The 14761-nt window shown below is 40.0% G+C and overlaps 2 pseudogenes; both read right to left on the bottom strand.

Moving 5' to 3' along the window:
* Positions 1 to 4864: 4864 nt before the first annotated feature.
* Positions 4865 to 5425, bottom strand: LOC149220148 (pre-mRNA splicing factor SR-like 1 pseudogene; annotated as a pseudogene).
* Positions 5426 to 11016: 5591 nt separating this feature from the next.
* LOC149220147 (pre-mRNA splicing factor SR-like 1 pseudogene) lies at positions 11017 to 11577 on the bottom strand (annotated as a pseudogene).
* Between the last annotated feature and the right edge of the window lie 3184 nt (positions 11578 to 14761).

Raw genomic sequence — 14761 nt, 5'->3', positions numbered from 1 at the left:
TCAGCTAGGTAGGCATTTGGGGTTGCCTTGGAGGAGCAGGAGGCAATGGTTGTGGTTGAGCAGGTGGTGGAGGAAAAATAGTAGGAGGAGAGTTGTATTGGGGCCTCCACCCCTAATGAGGTGCATTCCACTGAGGCTGTGGCTGAGCATAAGAGTGAAACAAATGAGCAACTGGAGGAGCATGGTATTGAGATGGATACAACCAAGGAGGGGGTGTGGACTAGGAAGGATGAGCAGGGGGACCCTAAGAAGGCATAGAAGTGGCTTGATTGGGGTTGTAATAGGTCTAGGATGTCCCTTGCATTCCCTGCTAGTAAGGTCTGGGTCCATGTGGCCTCCTTTGGTTCATGAAATAGAGTGGTTCAATGGCTCCTTTGGCCCTCTGATATGCAGCTTTAATTCTGGGCAAGGAAGGGCACTGATTCGTAGGATGGTCTTCTTCACAGACTAAACACACTTCTATAGAGTGCAATGGACATTCGTTCCTAGGATGCTTTCTAGTGCACCTGGGACAAAAGATGGCCAAAGCCCTCTCTGCTTCCTCTTGTTTTCTTTTGATATGCATGGCAAGAATCTGCCTCATCTCGCTCTTGAAATCTTCCAGCCGATTCTCAAATTCACTTCTAAGAGATGAGTTGGAAGACAAGGTACTGCTCCCAACATTTCTGTTTTCAGCCATTGGCTCCAGAGGAATGGATTTCTTCTTCTTCTTCTGTTATAGCTTCTTCGTATATCTCTGGAGGTTCACCTATAGGTTCTTCTGGATCACTTCCACCAAAGAAGAGAGAAGGGTGATTGAGTGATGTGGTGGGGGTGTTGGGTAGGAATTCTCCTGAATTGTCTTTGTTCCTATGAGGCATGAAAGGAAATCTCTTTTTGGGTGATTTTTTCTTTTCTTCTGCTTGTACCTACAAAACTGAAATGGATTGAACAACAAATTGAAACTAACTGAAATAAACCTTGCTAAAATGAAAATTGTAGAATTGAAATGAAAGCAAGAGACGACTAATCTACTTTGTTGAAATGAAATTGCAAAATTGAAATGAAAGCAGGAAATTCTTAATCTACGCTTGCTAAAATGAAATTGCAGAATTGAAATGAAAGTAGAAAATATCTAGTCTACGCTTGCCTAAATGAAATTGCAGAACTGAAATGAAAGCGGGAAATGTCTAATCTACTTTTGCAGAATTGAAATTGCAGAATGGAAAGGAAACAACTACTCTACTTTTGTTGAAATAAACTACTTAGCAGAATGTTGTAGTAGAAAAGAGAAGAAAATACTCTGATGCTTCCCCGACAACGGTGCCAAAAAGAGTGGGGAGCTCCAGCATTGCAGCAATAATGTTGCAACTCCTGGGGCTTCCTTCTTTACTTTTATCAAGCCGGTAGTTCGTAACAAACTTGAAAGCGACGGTGCTATATGCACAAGTACTAGCTCTTACTGCAGGCTATCACTTGATTAGCTGGCGCAAGTTCGCTAGGAGCTTAAGCCAACTTCTATGAGTTCTCAGAAGAAGATTTTACTGTGATGGAAGAAAGTTGACTCTAAAGAGGCTATTCTACTTGCAGAAAGAGAAGGAAAACGGAAATGAAACACAAACCCTAGCAAAACCTAGCAAACCCTAATTTTGCAAGAAAAGAGATGGAAAATACTGAAATGGGTGCCATTGACTACTGAAAAGGTAAATTGCATTTATTCGAGCTACTTCTGAAGAGAAATGAGAAGAAATCATCTTTTTGTACTTTTGAGTATTTTTATGTGGAATTATTATGTTTGTGATTTCACTAGTTGTGATTGTGCAGAGGTTTGGTGCCCAAGGAAGATGAAGTTGGCTTTTACAGAAGGTGAGGAAGGTGTGGAGAGGTCTTAAGAATTCCCTAGTACCCTTCTGGAGACTTCCATTGTGATCAGACTTTGAAAAATCACTCGCATGAACTTCTATAGGAGGCTGCAAGGGATCTACAGGAGGTTCTATAGGAGGATCTACAGGAGGAGGCCGAAAGTGGTTTTTGGAGGTTTGAAGGTGGAAAAATGATGGGAAAAGGGAAATGAAGGCTCGATGAAGGTGTTGAGGGGTCTAGGACTCTATCAATGAAGATCAGGAATGAAGGAGTTGGTTGGATTTGTTCAAAGGGCAAGAAAACAACTTTGTAAAAAAAACGCAAAAATTAGGGAAGATTGGCGAAATGAGTGAGGAAATCTTGAGAGATGGACTGGTACAGGCTATTCTATGGAGGAATTATAAGCTAGAATGTTCTACAAGTGAGCTGCACACTTACTTCTCAAACTGACCCAAGCAAGAACGAAAAAATAGAGTTTTGTCTATTTTAACCTAAAACCAGATAAATGTTGAACAAAACTTTATTGAATAAAAAATTATGTGAGAAAACCATGGTAAATGAAAATTAAAGGATCTAAGGATTTGAATCCAAACTAATATCAACTTCTCCAACTCGAAATATCACACTAGCAATTGCATTGGAAGAGCAAAGACTGTGTTTTTGGTGGCAACAGTAGTGCCTTGACCTCAAATCATGGTCGCAAAGAGGAAGAAAGGAGATAAAGACCTGCTAGTAACCTTTTTGGATCTTTCCTTGTTACTGCAGCAAACTACTTAAGCAACTTGAAGCAAGAACAACTATTCTAACCATCAAAAGCAACCTAATTTAACAAAGCAAGATTTAACCTAAACAACAGAAATTATCTTATGAATGCAAGCAAAAGCATATAAATACACAAAGGAGGTGCTGGGAACTTGGGTTGGGCCCTAACCCAAGAGCTTCAGCCCTCTAGAAAATATCAGTGCTGGTTCAAAACTGGATTCATCTTCATTGATAAAAAAATAGCAGTTACATCACAAAACTGTCTTCAAAAAGAGCTCGAAAATGAGCTGAGTACAAGGCTGCACAAAAGTGCGAAAATAGACTATGAAATGGCTAACATCTGACTAAAAAAACTGAGGCCCTAAGCCTTCTTATTTATACAAATGGGGACTTCCAACACTCCTCCTAAAATCAAGGAACTCAGCTTCTTAGAACTGAAGATAAACAGCAGTCCTACTTGACTTGCTCGGCTGCCCCTTGGAATCATCAATGTGGCCCTTTGTGCTCCGAGTTTCTGATGGAGAATTCGAGGTAAGGGTTCATAAATGAAGGGGAAATCCTCCTACAAATTATCTTCCTTGTTTTTCCCTGAATTTGACTGCCAAATGCTCATTAAACCTTTGATTTTGTCTCAAAATTGACCAAAAATCTGCATAAAGCACACATTAGACTTTTTGGCATAATGACTAACCCAATTCACTCTATTAGCATAAATATAATAAAAAACATGCAATAAACTAATGATAATTGTGGATTAAGTCAAAATAAGAGGTAAAATGAGCCCATATAATTACCCATTTCTGGGGCTCATCAAATAAAATGTAGAAAATCATGTAGATTCACAAGCTCATGCAATTTAATAAAGCACAAGACAAGAATCTACTTCTACTTTCAACCAGTGTGTTATCACAGAATCAAGCACTGAAGGGCTGCTGATCAGGTAGACTCTGTGTAACTATTTCAGACCAAGCTTTGACTAAGGATTAGCCTCCCTAGCCTGAGAGGGCTCTCTCAAGAAAAAGTTATTGATTTTGAATGTTGATAAGAGGGCTAACTCTTGTACAATAGATTTAATGAACTTGCTGGCTGGACAAATATACAAATACATCCATTGGGCTTATGGAGTCAAACATGCTACAACAAACAATGATATTTCCTCTACATAGAAGTCAGGGCATGTGACATTTAAATGTTCAAAATATAACTCTTATAAAACCACAGTTCATAGAAGAGTACAGGAAGTCAGAGCAACATATGTGAATTCTGAGTGATTACTCCTCTAAGCAACTGAAAAAAGACATGAAGGACAAAGTAAAACAATACATCTTGAACATGGAAATGCTGTATGAATCCTGAGAAGAAAGGCATATATCTTATATTACTGCAAACTGTTCTTTACACAAGCCAAAATAGCACTCTGTTTTCATAAAATATCCAACCCCCTCTACATCTCCTATTGATCCATATATAGGCAAACAAGCTTAACCACCTCGAGCTTCCTCCTCCAGCATGAGGGGAGCCTCGAAGGTGGCTATTGAATATCCCTATCTAGTGCATAACTAATTTATTAATTACAAAATGTCTAAACTGAAATCACAAATGGTTTTCATTTAATCAAAATCCTAAATCTTTGCTCCTTGTCGCATGATGCTTTTCTGGCTTTTGACACATGTCCTTTGCTGCTTGGGTTGAGGTGTCTTGAAGGAAAGTACACTAAATGAGTTGGCCTTGGATTCCAGTCACATAGATGGCTTCATTAATTAACCAAGGAAAGTGCTCTGTTTTCACGGCTTCTGTCTCCCATCACTCTTCATCACTTTAAAAACATGTCCACTGTTCTTTAATTCTTCCTGAACAACGCATATCACCACATCTTTCAAATAAACTGGAAACCTTATGAGCTGAACAGGTGTCTGCAGTTGCTAATTGGCTCTTAATATAATATGTTTTCCATCATCCTAAAATATAGGAAACTTTTCCTGTCTGTCAGTCTTTGCTTTGCCTCATCATATTCGAACCTAAAAGAGCTTACCTTTTATCCTTAATTGACTAAAATAGAGCGGACTACCACATATTGGATGTGCTGTAGGTTATACTGATAGAAAAGTGTCTCTCTTTCAAGTTTCTCAGTCATCTTCACCATCATAGCTGCTCTGTGTTTAAAATCATCACCTACAGCAGTTTCGTAGCGCGCTACGAAACTGCTGTGTGATTTCAAAAACACAGTCTTGTGATATGCATAATAAATTCTACTGTACTTTTAATAATCCCTAACAGGATCCCTGCTCCTCTCTCTGTCGTGATAACGATCACCATTGGTTGATTTTGAAATAGCATCACTGCCATTCCTGTCACGAGGCAGTATTCGACGCACAGGTGAGGCATCTCGGGTAGAAGCACAATGTGGTGCATGCTGGCCAAATTACACAGATAAAGCAGCTTTAACTGATGGTGGCCTTCGGGCAGTGTCATCTGATCCATAGTGATTAGTATCACCAGTCACTCCTGCATGCCGAGTGGGAGGATTCATTCATTCCAAATGAGCAGTAATTTGACACATGATAGGTACCGGTATGTGAGGAAAAAGTGTATCGAAATAGTACTGGCCTAGAAGTAAATCATGAACATAAACACCCATTGTGGTCATCCTTCCATTTGATCCTGGAGAAAATTCCTCCTCGTCCTTAACATAAGGCTCGACCCAAACCCATAACGTCTTAGGATCTGCAACATAACGCAAGTACAGGAAACCACTACATCTCATGTATGGAGAATCCTCGTGCTTAAGAAGCCCATGTATTTGCTTCACTGTCAACTTCATGGTAAAAAATTTGTAGAGAAGACAAAATGCTGTAAACGGGCCCCTACAATTCCCTTCTTGTAATGAGCTATACTCTGATGTATATCTCCTTCACGCTTCACCTTTGTACCAAGGTCTGTAAGGGCTATAGTCATGTTATTCTTAGCGATTTCAAAATTAGGATATACAGTCAAACACCTCTCAAAGAGCAGCAATAAAAACTGGACTTCCCATGTGGAACAGGTGTCCGCTGAACTGGTCTTTGGCACACTTTCAATGGGCGAATATAACGCTGGGTAGTATTACAGAAGACAAAATTTACCAAGAAATCATTTTGCATCTCTGTAAAAAACCTGCAAGGCAAAGCGACCAGAAAAAGAGACAAGGGAGATGTTCTCTGACATCTCATTTAGCATAACATTGTATGTGTCCATTGATAAACGTTCTGCTAGGAACTGATAAGTGAGTCTCAAAACGTCTAACAGTTGTTGCAACTCCACAACGGCACAGAGATCATGAGACTCAAAGAGTTCAAACAAGAAGTCAATATTTTCTCTGAAAATTTTATTCATCCTCTGCGTCCTTGGAATTTCCTTGTTTGGCGAACCAACTCCGTAAAAATCTCACGTATTCCATGGAACCCGCATTTTTCAGGGTGAATGCGCTCATTCCACTAAGCATCAATTTCGCCCTCTGTCCCCACTTGATAAACTCCGGCAAAACAGTCCCAACAACGCAAATCAAAGGCGAAAAAGAAAGAGTTTAGATATCTTGTGTCAATGGCTCAATTTGTCTTCCTCCATTTGCGCATGAACAGAAAGATCTATAACACCTGGCAATTCCACAAACATGATCCCACAATCCAGCGCACTGTTGTAGAGGCCATGTGTCATACAGTTAACACGTATGTTGTCACTTATCCATAATCGGTTTTACCCACAGCAGAAGAAATCTCCACCGGCCCATTTTAATAGTCCTCAGCCATAATATGAAAACGGTGCTCCCATATAGACCCGTATGTTGACACGTATCATTTGGGAAAAACTCCTTCATTAACATTGCATTTGTTGAGAGATTTGTATCCATCAGCAACTCCAGAACTTGAAACGGAATGTGTTCCTGGATACCATTCCCAATTTGTAACTTTCTTAATGCGGCATGAACAGGTAACCACAGCTCAAGCTACGTATCTGGTTCTTTAAGTCGATCCAATAATGCTTAAGCAGCCAATAAATGTTCTGAAATAACTGTCAACTTTGTCACCAAAGCAAAAATATCTGGTTGCAAATGTTTTGGAGCCTTATCTAAAACAAGAGCAATTTTCTGAGTTGTGACCTCTGTCTCGGTTCTGGACCACCGTGGGGAACTACACCATCGAATGCCTTGAGAGAATCGACAATCAACCCTAATAGTTCTTCAGATTGCTCTGGCCATTTTGTCTCTTGCTTTTGATTAGAATTGTTCACTCTCGAAGACTCTTGTGCAGTTGATTCTAGAGGTGATGAAACAGGCCAAACTGCAGCCTTTTCCGCATACACTGTTGCCAGTAAGTCAGTGCTTTGCACTGTTTGCTCCATCCATCCCAACATCAAGGCGTTAATCTACAGGATTATTCAGAGATTCCAGTGTTCCATTAAAACCTTTAATTCTCTAAGAAGTGAACACTCCCCCGCGCAAACATTATGGCAAACATTTTTATGACACTGAATGTGGTCTTCCCATCTGTAAACACTTGAGCCAATGTTCCAGCTCCTTCAATAGCTTCTGGTAGTATGCTGTGACAACACCCGACTCAGGAAACAATATGACCATTGCATACTTGAGCATAAAATATATCAAAACTTGCATCTTTACATGCTTCATGACTAATTTAAATGTCTCAACAATTGAGCTTGCAGGTTTTCGACTGTCCTCTGAAATACATCATAGACTCACAACCTGTTGGCATGAAGCAACCAGCAATCCTGCATTCTCCTCGAAACTATACTCAATCCAAAGCAGCAGAAAACCTCTGTTATCCTCTGTAATCAAAGATACTCTAACATATTCCTTTGGCTTAAATGGGCCTTTTCATCCGAGCATTAGCTGAGAAATCTTCAAGATTTAGCCAATAAGTAAGACTATCAAGAATACCACCTGTAGTTTACATTACTTTGTTTGGTGATTGTTCATGTGTGTTAATAAAGATATTCCTTGTTGTGCTGACTGCCTTTGTTCCAAGGGTCACAAGCAATCTTGGGTCAAGACCATCTGCAACAGGCTGGGAGAAATAGCCCACTAAAGGAGCCATATGTATCCTGCCTATAGTTCAGAACATCATCGGAATGTCTGAGTTGTTTATTTTCAAGCCTATACTCATGCATAACTCAGTGGATTTTGATAAACATGACCGCTGGTGAAAATGGCAATGGTTTCGGGAAAATTCCCAATTTGGTAGCGCAACCAGTGCAAGGTTAGTGATTTTGCTACGAAATCACTAAAACAGATGGCGCTGCTAAACTGCTAACGAATTTATGCGCTGCGAAACTGCTAAAAGAATTCAGGCACTGCGAAAACACCCTGGTCTTTAAACTAGGCTAAAAATTTTTAACTACAGCATTTTCAGTGATAACAGTGGCTCCACTAGGGATAGTGTGCCCTTGTGGTGCGCTAAGAACACGCAGCTCCAGTGCCTTACCCATTTGTAACAAACAAAAATTTGCTTGACAAGCATGACTGTAGGAGAAAGAAACTACTGCTACTGAAAAATAAATGCTCAGCCAACCTTGAGCTTATTTGCAATCTACCTACCTACCCTATCAGCTGCAAACCCACTTGTAGCTCAAGCAACATGATATTTCCAATGTAGCCAATCATTCATCTTATCTGACATTTGAGTCCTTTGACTGTCCTGGAGTTCAGATCCAATATGATAGTGTAATGACCGCTTCCACTGAAATCTTCTCTGACTGTATCGGATTTCAGAGCCAATGTGATAGTGTAAAGACCGCTGCCACTGAAATTGTCTCTGATCTTCTTTGAACAACTGAAATACTGGAGAGTAAAACTCTTCCATATAATCAGCTATAGGATCCCAGAACACATGATCAGCTTGTCTTTTCTCGAAACTTTCCAGCTGTACAAACTGATTTTCAACCACCGTGTTCAGTTCCTCAATCGTGAAAGAGAAAGGAACCAGCGTAGTCTCCTTGTGTTCTGTCATAGAAAGCTGCTGAAAATAATGATCATGATAACACTCTTCATTTTCAGGCCCCTGATTCTCAACCACACAAGACTCCTCTGATGTACTATCCACTTTTCTATTTGACAAGCTATCCAGTTGCTTTTCTGAATCATTCCAACAAACAATGGAATTTTCCTCACTATTATGATTATTATTTGGGGTAAGCTGCTGCAAGGAATTACAAAATTGAGCAAGCTTTTCCTCTGCCTGAGGGTCATAGAAAATTTCCTTCAATATTTCTTCTTGCTGAGTGCAATTAATTCCGTCTTCATTATGATCTGAAGGCTGACAAATTTGCTGCATCTCTACATCAATATCAAAGGATAAAACATGGTTTTCACAGGTAAACTCTTGTTGCTCTTCATGCGGCGCTTCATGGAGTGTTATACCTTCTTCTTGGTGCTGAAAAACATTGTCATGAAGAGCCTCTAAAATTTCTTCATCTGTAAATTCATCATCACCATAATAATCCTCCAAGCACTGAATAAGATTCAAAGAATGCCTACAACAATCTTTGAGCAGCAACAAAGAAGGATAACATTCTTTAAGCATTTCACAGAACGCATCATGGAAATCAGCAAGAGAAGATAATGAATCATTTTCCAAACCTTTATACCAAGACCATGCCTCTCCTTCTAAAGTAGCCATAAACATCCTCATGAGACAATCTTCAGGGAAATGAACCTTAAGACTGCGTACATGTAAGTGAAACTTAACCAAATGGAGAGCAGCATCATCCTTCTTTTCATCTTTGAATATTGGAATATCATCCACCCAATCAACCTTTGGCATAGGATTTGGAAAACCAGGGATATGAGACCGATTCATAGGAGCATACCTGGCATTCTTTCTTGCAGTGGAATCCATCTTGAAACTTCATCAAGCTACTGATCTTCTAGCAGTGGAGTCACCTTCTAATTTGTTCTTTGCTGTGTGGAGTCGCCAAGGTAGTTTTGCAGCCTTGAAAATCATTTGAACTCCTGCTACCTTCAGAAATTCAATCTTAAGCTCCCGGCAGACGCACCAAAATGTTATCACAAAATCAAGCACTGAAGGGCTGCTGATCAGGTAGACTCTGTGTAACTATTTCAGACCAAGCTTTTGACTAAGGATTAGCCTCCCTAGCCTGAGAGGGCTCTCTCAAGAAAAAGTTATTGATTTTGAATGTTGATAAGAGGGCTAACTCTTGTACAATAGATTTAATGAACTTGCTGGCTGGACAAATATACAAATACATCCATTGGGCTTATGGAGTCAAACATGCTACAACAAACAATGATATTTCCTCTACATAGAAGTCAGGGCATGTGACATTTAAATGTTCAAAATATAACTCTTATAAAACCACAGTTCATAGAAGAGTACAGGAAGTCAGAGCAACATATGTGAATTCTGAGTGATTACTCCTCTAAGCAACTGAAAAAAGACATGAAGGACAAAGTAAAACAATACATCTTGAACATGGAAATGCTGTATGAATCCTGAGAAGAAAGGCATATATCTTATATTACTGCAAACTGTTCTTTACACAAGCCAAAATAGCACTCTGTTTTCATAAAATATCCAACCCCCTCTACATCTCCTATTGATCCATATATAGGCAAACAAGCTTAACCACCTCGAGCTTCCTCCTCCAGCATGAGGGGAGCCTCGAAGGTGGCTATTGAATATCCCTATCTAGTGCATAACTAATTTATTAATTACAAAATGTCTAAACTGAAATCACAAATGGTTTTCATTTAATCAAAATCCTAAATCTTTGCTCCTTGTCGCATGATGCTTTTCTGGCTTTTGACACATGTCCTTTGCTGCTTGGGTTGAGGTGTCTTGAAGGAAAGTACACTAAATGAGTTGGCCTTGGATTCCAGTCACATAGATGGCTTCATTAATTAACCAAGGAAAGTGCTCTGTTTTCACGGCTTCTGTCTCCCATCACTCTTCATCACTTTAAAAACATGTCCACTGTTCTTTAATTCTTCCTGAACAACGCATATCACCACATCTTTCAAATAAACTGGAAACCTTATGAGCTGAACAGGTGTCTGCAGTTGCTAATTGGCTCTTAATATAATATGTTTTCCATCATCCTAAAATATAGGAAACTTTTCCTGTCTGTCAGTCTTTGCTTTGCCTCATCATATTCGAACCTAAAAGAGCTTACCTTTTATCCTTAATTGACTAAAATAGAGCGGACTGCCACATATTGGATGTGCTGTAGGTTATACTGATAGAAAAGTGTCTCTCTTTCAAGTTTCTCAGTCATCTTCACCATCATAGCTGCTCTGTGTTTAAAATCATCACCTACAGCAGTTTCGTAGCGCGCTACGAAACTGCTGTGTGATTTCAAAAACACAGTCTTGTGATATGCATAATAAATTCTACTGTACTTTTAATAATCCCTAACAGGATCCCTGCTCCTCTCTCTGTCGTGATAACGATCACCATTGGTTGATTTTGAAATAGCATCACTGCCATTCCTGTCACGAGGCAGTATTCGACGCACAGGTGAGGCATCTCGGGTAGAAGCACAATGTGGTGCATGCTGGCCAAATTACACAGATAAAGCAGCTTTAACTGATGGTGGCCTTCGGGCAGTGTCATCTGATCCATAGTGATTAGTATCACCAGTCACTCCTGCATGCCGAGTGGGAGGATTCATTCATTCCAAATGAGCAGTAATTTGACACATGATAGGTACCGGTATGTGAGGAAAAAGTGTATCGAAATAGTACTGGCCTAGAAGTAAATCATGAACATAAACACCCATTGTGGTCATCCTTCCATTTGATCCTGGAGAAAATTCCTCCTCGTCCTTAACATAAGGCTCGACCCAAACCCATAACGTCTTAGGATCTGCAACATAACGCAAGTACAGGAAACCACTACATCTCATGTATGGAGAATCCTCGTGCTTAAGAAGCCCATGTATTTGCTTCACTGTCAACTTCATGGTAAAAAATTTGTAGAGAAGACAAAATGCTGTAAACGGGCCCCTACAATTCCCTTCTTGTAATGAGCTATACTCTGATGTATATCTCCTTCACGCTTCACCTTTGTACCAAGGTCTGTAAGGGCTATAGTCATGTTATTCTTAGCGATTTCAAAATTAGGATATACAGTCAAACACCTCTCAAAGAGCAGCAATAAAAACTGGACTTCCCATGTGGAACAGGTGTCCGCTGAACTGGTCTTTGGCACACTTTCAATGGGCGAATATAACGCTGGGTAGTATTACAGAAGACAAAATTTACCAAGAAATCATTTTGCATCTCTGTAAAAAACCTGCAAGGCAAAGCGACCAGAAAAAGAGACAAGGGAGATGTTCTCTGACATCTCATTTAGCATAACATTGTATGTGTCCATTGATAAACGTTCTGCTAGGAACTGATAAGTGAGTCTCAAAACGTCTAACAGTTGTTGCAACTCCACAACGGCACAGAGATCATGAGACTCAAAGAGTTCAAACAAGAAGTCAATATTTTCTCTGAAAATTTTATTCATCCTCTGCGTCCTTGGAATTTCCTTGTTTGGCGAACCAACTCCGTAAAAATCTCACGTATTCCATGGAACCCGCATTTTTCAGGGTGAATGCGCTCATTCCACTAAGCATCAATTTCGCCCTCTGTCCCCACTTGATAAACTCCGGCAAAACAGTCCCAACAACGCAAATCAAAGGCGAAAAAGAAAGAGTTTAGATATCTTGTGTCAATGGCTCAATTTGTCTTCCTCCATTTGCGCATGAACAGAATGATCTATAACACCCGGCAATTCCACAAACATGATCCCACAATCCAGCGCACTGTTGTAGAGGCCATGTGTCATACAGTTAACACGTATGTTGTCACTTATCCATAATCGGTTTTACCCACAGCAGAAGAAATCTCCACCGGCCCATTTTAATAGTCCTCAGCCATAATATGAAAACGGTGCTCCCATATAGACCCGTATGTTGACACGTATCATTTGGGAAAAACTCCTTCATTAACATTGCATTTGTTGAGAGATTTGTATCCATCAGCAACTCCAGAACTTGAAACGGAATGTGTTCCTGGATACCATTCCCAATTTGTAACTTTCTTAATGCGGCATGAACAGGTAACCACAGCTCAAGCTACGTATCTGGTTCTTTAAGTCGATCCAATAATGCTTAAGCAGCCAATAAATGTTCTGAAATAACTGTCAACTTTGTCACCAAAGCAAAAATATCTGGTTGCAAATGTTTTGGAGCCTTATCTAAAACAAGAGCAATTTTCTGAGTTGTGACCTCTGTCTTGGTTCTGGACCACCGTGGGGAACTACACCATCGAATGCCTTGAGAGAATCGACAATCAACCCTAATAGTTCTTCAGATTGCTCTGGCCATTTTGTCTCTTGCTTTTGATTAGAATTGTTCACTCTCGAAGACTCTTGTGCAGTTGATTCTAGAGGTGATGAAACAGGCCAAACTGCAGCCTTATCCGCATACACTGTTGCCAGTAAGTCAGTGCTTTGCACTGTTTGCTCCATCCATCCTAACATCAAGGAGTTAATCTACAGGATTATTCAGAGATTCCAGTGTTCCATTAAAACCTTTAATTCTCTAAGAAGTGAACACTCCCCCGCGCAAACATTATGGCAAACATTTTTATGACACTGAATGTGGTCTTCCCATCTGTAAACACTTGAGCCAATGTTCCAGCTCCTTCAATAGCTTCTGGTAGTATGCTGTGACAACACCCGACTCAGGAAACAATATGACCATTGCATACTTGAGCATAAAATATATCAAAACTTGCATCTTTACATGCTTCATGACTAATTTAAATGTCTCAACAATTGAGCTTGCAGGTTTTCGACTGTCCTCTGAAATACATCATAGACTCACAACCTGTTGGCATGAAGCAACCAGCAATCCTGCATTCTCCTCGAAACTATACTCAATCCAAAGCAGCAGAAAACCTCTGTTATCCTCTGTAATCAAAGATACTCTAACATATTCCTTTGGCTTAAATGGGCCTTTTCATCCGAGCATTAGCTGAGAAATCTTCAAGATTTAGCCAATAAGTAAGACTATCAAGAATACCACCTGTAGTTTACATTACTTTGTTTGGTGATTGTTCATGTGTGTTAATAAAGATATTCCTTGTTGTGCTGACTGCCTTTGTTCCAAGGGTCACAAGCAATCTTGGGTCAAGACCATCTGCAACAGGCTGGGAGAAATAGCCCACTAAAGGAGCCATATGTATCCTGCCTATAGTTCAGAACATCATCGGAATGTCTGAGTTGTTTATTTTCAAGCCTATACTCATGCATAACTCAGTGGATTTTGATAAACATGACCGCTGGTGAAAATGGCAATGGTTTCGGGAAAATTCCCAATTTGGTAGCGCAACCAGTGCAAGGTTAGTGATTTTGCTACGAAATCACTAAAACAGATGGCGCTGCTAAACTGCTAACGAATTTATGCGCTGCGAAACTGCTAAAAGAATTCAGGCACTGCGAAAACACCCTGGTCTTTAAACTAGGCTAAAAATTTTTAACTACAGCATTTTCAGTGATAACAGTGGCTCCACTAGGGATAGTGTGCCCTTGTGGTGCGCTAAGAACACGCAGCTCCAGTGCCTTACCCATTTGTAACAAACAAAAATTTGCTTGACAAGCATGACTGTAGGAGAAAGAAACTACTGCTACTGAAAAATAAATGCTCAGCCAACCTTGAGCTTATTTGCAATCTACCTACCTACCCTATCAGCTGCAAACCCACTTGTAGCTCAAGCAACATGATATTTCCAATGTAGCCAATCATTCATCTTATCTGACATTTGAGTCCTTTGACTGTCCTGGAGTTCAGATCCAATATGATAGTGTAATGACCGCTTCCACTGAAATCTTCTCTGACTGTATCGGATTTCAGAGCCAATGTGATAGTGTAAAGACCGCTGCCACTGAAATTGTCTCTGATCTTCTTTGAACAACTGAAATACTGGAGAGTAAAACTCTTCCATATAATCAGCTATAGGATCCCAGAACACATGATCAGCTTGTCTTTTCTCGAAACTTTCCAGCTGTACAAACTGATTTTCAACCACCGTGTTCAGTTCCTCAATCGTGAAAGAGAAAGGAACCAGCGTAGTCTCCTTGTGTTCTGTCATAGA

This window comes from Pinus tabuliformis, chromosome Q (genome assembly GCF_031772625.1).
Source record: "Pinus tabuliformis cultivar Carrire ecotype Pingquan chromosome Q, CPIR1, whole genome shotgun sequence".
Taxonomy (NCBI): Eukaryota; Viridiplantae; Streptophyta; class Pinopsida; order Pinales; family Pinaceae; genus Pinus; species Pinus tabuliformis.
The sequence above is the reverse complement of the archived record's forward strand: the minus strand, read 5'-3'. Positions and strand labels throughout refer to the sequence as shown.